Here is a 7127-nt window from a genome sequence, read left to right on the forward strand (position 1 = left end):
CTAAAGCAATTGGCTCAGTTCAGAGCTGATCAATTCCTGTGTTCTTTTCCTCAAATTGTCCCCCTTTGAACTGGAAACACGGCAAGTTCCTTAGAAGAGTGCGTTGTGCGATTGTAAAGAAAAGAGTGCACAAATGTTGACAGGTTCTGTTTGAAGCTCTAGCAAGGCACACTGTTAAAACAATCATAATTAAATTTTAGATTGTAAAACATGGCAACGTCTGGGAATCTGCTCTTCAGTGGTTAAAGCGACATGCAACCCAACTAGCTGATGAAGCCTTCCAGGACTAAAAAGAATTGACAAAGAGCTTTAGAGTCATCACAACTGGCAAACCCAAAGCTCCATTGGCAGGCTGGAGGGTTGTTGAAACAAGATCTGTGGCAACAAGCTCTGGAGTGAGTGAAATAAAGAAAACATTTCAAACAGCTGCTGAAGGTTTACAAAGTGGGAGGGTGGAGGAGGGGCTACCACAACATTCAAAGCAATTTAAGAAAATACCAAGGGCCAATAAAGAATGATTCTGGGGAATAGAGGAATGGGACTTATAATCTATGTTTAATGTAAAACAGAGTTCATATGAGTCAGTAAGACTAGTGTCCTTGTAAGAAGTGCTTAACCTGCTTTTGCTGAAAAGCACTGACTCTTTACTTGGGCCAACAAATTAACTAAAAACAGGAGAAAAGCTTGGCATCTCTGCCTCCATTTTTTACCTGTTGTCCTTAGGTCTGAGCCATTCTCTCCTGCAGCCATCTTGGAATCAAGGAAGGACAGGAATGTTTGATAACATCTTTATGACAGGGGACTGAAACTTTTCATAAGGAACAGTGGAGATCTGCAAGACAAACCATCCCTCCACAGTGATGAGGTTGCACCCTGGAGCAGGAGTCATATCAAATGCTCCCCTCAAGTGATAACATCTTGTCCGGAACCCTTCTTGGAACTCTAGAACTGAGATGATGGCCAACCAGAACACACCTGTGACTGGGACTATTTAACTATGCAGATCTTGTCCCCTGTCCCCAGTTCTTTGTAGACTTAAACCTATGGCTCTTGTCTGTACACTGAGATGGCTGAAGATGGAGTGAGTGCTCATTTTGCCTCCTCCCATGGTGTGCCCTGAGCGGTGTAATAAACCATCTTTCTCTGCCTTCACCATGCCTCTCTATTTGGCATTTAGGGGTGAGTGGCCACACCTGGCATGTGGAATCCTAGGAGGTGGGGCCTAAGGTCCAAAATTCCAGTTTCATCCTTACTTAGGACTATAATAATTTGCTTCTAGAAGTGTTGTACATGGTCTGTAGTAATCCCATATATTTGTAGAGCTTTTTGCAATTTAAGTTCCTCCACATGACCACTCTCATGTGATCCTGTTAACAGAGGAGGGGGTTCCCTTAGATTCCCAGTTTCCATGCAAAATCACAGGTTCTTGGGATCCAGATATATGGAAAGAATTTCAAGGTGACTTACAACAAGGAGTCTCACAAGGTAAAGGTTTTAGCAAGGATTTATTTTAATATATCACAATAAAAGTAGAACGAAATGCTCTCTATGCAGGAAATGGGAGTAAAGACTCAAATTGGAGGTTCTTATCTGTAGTCTTATACTTTCTGATCTGGGGAAATACATGATCACGTGACTAGCACGCCCTAATCTCGGTGCTGAGGATGGGTGCTGTTTATTATTTCAAAACATGGAGATGAGATCTAGGCCTAATCAAAACACAGAGTTCTAGGACTTACTTTTGCTAGACAGGCTTTCATTTTTATGTCTCTACACACTCAAGGAGCCTGGCAGCTTCTTAACATCTCAAACAGGAAGGCAGGTGCAGACAGCCCCTTCATGTCCTCCTGTTCTAAAAGGAGGTGGGAGGGGCCAGCTGCTCTGGCTTTCCAGTTTTTACTTCCTTGTTCCAATGTCTGAATCTGACCCTTTTAATATTCATTTAAAATAATACAAATTCCCTCTTCTATCTATCCTGCCTCAATCCTATTGCACCTTAAATTTCCTAAAGCCTCTCACCAGCTGCCATTGCTTCTCATCTCTCCCACTGCTCTGCAATATTTATCATTCCCATTTTAAAGAGAAAACTTTTAAAAAAACATGGGCATGTAAAATTAAGGGATCTGCCCAAGAGTATCCAACTGATTTGTGGAGAAGCTAAAACTCAACTTTATTTTTTTTCTTTTATTATTCATATGTGCATACAAGGCTTGGTTCATTTCTCCCCCCTGCCCCACCCCCTCCCTTACCACCCACTCTGCCCCCTCCCTCTCCCCGCCCCAATACCCAGCAGAAACTATTTTGCCCTTATTTCTAATTTTGTTGTAGTGAGAGTATAAGCAATAATAGGAAGGAACAAGGGTTTTTGCTGGTTGAGATAAGGATAGCTATACAGGGAGTTGACTCACATTAATTTCCTATGCGTGTGTGTTAACTTCTAAGTTAATTCTTTTTGATCTAACCTTTTCTCTAGTTCCTGGTCCCCTTTTCCTATTGGCCTCAGTTGCTTTTAAGGTATCTGCTTTAGTTTCTCTGCATTAAGGGCAACAAATGCTAGCTAGTTTTTTAGGTGTCTTACCTATCCTCACCCCTCCCTTGTGTGCTCTCGCTTTTATCATGTGCTTATAGTCCAATCCCCTTGTTGTGTTTGCCCTTGATCTAATGTCCGCATATGAGGGAGAACATATATTTTTGATCTTTTGGGCCAGGCTAACCTCACTCAGAATGATGTTCTCCAATTCCATCCATTTACCAGCGAATGATAACATTTCGTTCTTCTTCATGGCTGCATAAAATTCCATTGTGTATAGATACCACATTTTTTTAATCCATTCGTCAGTGCTGGGGCATCTTGGCTGTTTCCATAACTTGGCTATTGTGAATAGTGCCACAATAAACATGGGTGTGCAGGTGCCTCTGGAGTAACCTGTGTCACAGTCTTTTGGGTATATCCCCAAGAGTGGTATTGCTGGATCAAATGGTAGATCAATGTTTAGCTTTTTAAGTAGCCTCCAAATTTTTTTCCAGAGTGGTTGTACTAGTCTACATTCCCACCAACAGTGTAAGAGGGTTCCTTTTTCCCCGCATCCTCGCCAACACCTGTTGGTAGTGGTTTGCTGATGATGGCTATTCTAACAGGGGTGAGGTGGAATCTTAGCGTGGTTTTAATTTGCATTTCCTTTATTGCTAGAGATGGTGAGCATTTTTTCATGTGTTTTCTGGCCATTTGAATTTCTTCTTTTGAGAAAGTTCTGTTTAGTTCACTTGCCCATTTCTTTATTGGTTCTTTAGTTTTGGGAGAATTTAGTTTTTTAAGTTCCCTATATATTCTCGTTATCAGTCCTTTGATGTATAGCTGGCAAATATTTTCTCCCACTCTGTGGGTGTTCTCTTCAGCTTAGAGACTATTTCTTTTGATGAACAGAAGCTTTTTAGCTTTATGAGGTCCCATTTATCTATGCTATCTCTTAGTTGCTGTGCTGCTGGGGTTCCGTTGAGAAAGTTCTTACCTATGCCTACTAACTCCAGAGTATTTCCTACTCTTTCCTGTATCAACTTTAGAGTTTGGGGTCTGATATTAAGATCCTTGATCCATTTTGAGTTAATCTTGGTATAGGGTGATATACATGGATCTAGTTTCAGTTTTTTGCAGACTGCTAACCACTTTTCCCAGCAGTTTTTGTTGAAGAGGCTGCTATTTCTCCATCGTATATTTTTAGCTCCTTTGTCAAAGACAAGTTGGTTATAGTTGTGTGGCTTCATATCTGGGTCCTCTATTCTGTTCCACTGGTCTTCATGTCTGTTTTTGTGCCAATACCATGCTGTTTTTATTGCTAGTGCTTTGTAATATAGTTTGAAGTCAGGTATTGTGATAACTCCAGCATTGTTCTTTTGACTGAGTATTGCCTTGGTATTCGTGGCCTCTTGTGTTTCCATATAAATTTCACGGTAGATTTTTCAAGCTCTTTAATGAATGTCATTGGAATTTTGATGGGAATTGCATTAAACATGTAGATTACTTTTGGGAGTATCAACATTTTTACTATGTTGATTCTACCAATCCATGAGCATGGGAGATCTCTCCACTTTCTATCGTCTTCCTCAATCTCTTTCTTCAGAAGTGTATAGTTTTCCTTGTAGAGGTCTTTCACATCTTTTGTTAGGTTTACACCTAGGTATTTGATTTTTTTTGAGGCTATTGTAAATGGAATTGTTTTCATACATTCTTTTTCAGTTTGCTCATTGTTAGTGTATAGAAATGCTAATGATTTTTCTATGTTGATTTTATAGCCTGCTACCTTGCTATAGCTATTGATGATGTCTAGAAGCTTCTGAGTAGAATTTTTTGGGTCTTTAAGGTATAGGATCATGTTATCTGCAAATAGGGATATTTTGACAGTTTCTTTACCTATTTATATTCCTTTTATTCCTTCTTCTTGCCTAATTGCTCTGGCTAGGAATTCCAGTACTATGTTGAATAGGAGTGGAGATAATGGGCATCCTTGTCTGGTTCCTGATTTTAGAGGGAATGGTTTCAGTTTTTCTCTGTTAAGTATAATGCTGGCTGTAGGTTTGTCATATATAGCTTTTATAATGTTGAGGAACTTTCCTTCTATTCCTAGTTTTCTTAGAGCTTTTATCATGAAATGGTGTTGGATCCTATCAAAGGCTTTTTTTCTGCATCTATTGAGATGATCAAGTGGTTTTTGTCTTTGCTTCTGTTAATGTGGTTTGTTACGTTTATTGATTTTCGTATATTGAACCACCCCTGCATCCCTGGGATGAAGCCTACTTGGTCGTGGTGAATAATCTTTTTGATGTGTTGTTGAATTCGGTTTGCCATTATTTTGTTGAGGATTTTTGCGTCAATGTTCATTAAGGAGATTGGTCTATAGTTCTCCTTTCTGGAGGTGTCTTTGCCTGGTTTTGGGATAAGTGTAATACTGGCTTCATAAAATGTTAAAACTCAACTTTAGGTCTTTCTCATTTGCACACTTGTCTCCCTGTTATTGACTTCTGTAAAAACAAACAGAAGTATATATGTATGTGTATGTATGTGAATATATATATATATACACATACACACTTACATATGTACATATGTAATAAAATGACTGGGGGCATGTCTCAAATGGTAAAGCACTCACCTAGCAAGTAAAAAGGCCAGAGTTCAAATCCCATTACCGCCATAATAATAATAATAATAAAATGTAGTTCAGGCAACCACAGCACTCCCATTTTACAGATAAGAAAAATGAGGAATAATAAAGTGGAGAGTTTGCCCCACATCTCATGGTTATTAATAGAGCTCAATACTGGATCCCTATTTCCTATTTCAGAGTTTGTGCAAGTTTGCCCTGCGTCCTCTCATACTATGGGTAGCTACATGTACATCACATATCTTTGGTTTGGAGTCTTGGAATAAAAGCCTTTAAAAAGCCAGTCTTCCCCACCCCCACCCCCCAACAAAAACCAGTCCCCTGTAATACGGGAGCCTAACAGATTACAAATTCTTCAGTTGATTTAAAAGGGCACCACTGGCCTTTTGCCTTTACTGGTTTTAAAAACTTACTTTCAGCTTCTCACACCTCAAGATTATAATCAATTGACTTACCACTTCAAACTGCAGAAACGCTTGCTCTGAGTAGCACCAAGTTTTCTCTTGTTGGCGTAGGTAGCTAGCTGATGATGACAAGACAGAAGGAACAGTTTTGCATGAGACTTTTGGTAAGAGGGAGAGAATGATGGGAAGAGACACAGATTTAAAACATGATTTCTAAGAGCTAGTCCCACAAGGAAAAGTGAAAATGAGTGCACCTTGCAGGGCTGCAATCAGATAATTATACACCCAGGTCCATAGCAGCAATATCCACAACGGTCAAGTGTCCACCAACATATGAATGCATAAACAAAATGCGGCATATCCTGAGTTCAAATCCCAGTACCACCACCAAAAAAAAATGGCTAAAATGATAAATCTGATCTCTTCAAAAGTCAGTGCCCTTAAAACAATGGAATATTATTTGGCCTTGAAAAGGAAGGAAAGTGGGGCTGGACTTGTGGCTCAAGTGGTAGAGCACCTGCCTAGCAAGCACAAAGCTCTGAGTTAAAACCCAGTACTGCACCCCCCCAAAAAAGGGAAGGAAATGCCAACCATGTATCACACGAATGAACCTTAAAAACATTATGCTGATGAGGTAAAGCCACCAACAAAAGGACAAGTAACGGACAAGCGATGGACTGATTCCTCTTATGTGATGTTCTTAGAGCAGTGAAATTCATAAAAACAGGAAAAAGAATGGTGGTTGTCAGGGGCTCACAGGAAGGGAAAATGGGGAGTTAGTTTTTAATGGGTTCAGAGTTTCAGTCAGGGAAGGTGAAAACGCTCTGTGGATGGATGGTGGTGATGTTTGCACAAGAAGAATGAACTTAATGCCATTGAATTGTACACAGTTAAAAATGGCTAAAATGAAGCCAGGCACAGAGGCTCACATCTATATCCCAGCTACTCAGGAGGCAGAGATCAGGAGGATCGTGACTCAAGGCCAGCCCAGGCAAAAAAAAAGTAAGAAAGACCCTATCTCAATAACAACAAAACTGGGTGTGGTGGCACATATCTATTACCCCAGTTGTGGGGAAGGCATAAGTAAGAGGATCTCAGTCCAGGCCAACCCCTACAAAAAACATGAGACCCTCTCTGAAAAATAACTGAAGCTAAAAGGACTGCAGGCATGGCTCAAGTAGTAGAACACCTGCCTAGAAAGGGCTCAAATCCTGAGTTCAAATCCCAAAAAACTGACTTAAAAAATAGCCTAGTCTCTTCAAAAGTCAGTGACCCTAAAAGAAAAAGATGGTGAGGGTTATATGTGGATATTGTCCCCTCTGAAGCTCGTGTTGAAATGTGATTACCAATATAAAGGAGCTGAGAGGTGCTGGGAACCTTAAGGGGTAGTTAGCTGGTTGAAGAGGATTTCTATGGGTTAACTACAATGGCAGCCACCCCTCCTGGTTTTCATTTTCCATACTCTCCTGCTTGCCCTGCTGCGTTATGGCACTGCACGAAGCGCTCACGAGAAGCCGAGAGGATGCTGGTACCATGAGCTGGGCTTCCAGCCTCCAGACATTTG

Source organism: Castor canadensis, chromosome 3, assembly GCF_047511655.1.
Source record: "Castor canadensis chromosome 3, mCasCan1.hap1v2, whole genome shotgun sequence".
NCBI classification, from domain to species: domain Eukaryota; kingdom Metazoa; phylum Chordata; class Mammalia; order Rodentia; family Castoridae; genus Castor; species Castor canadensis.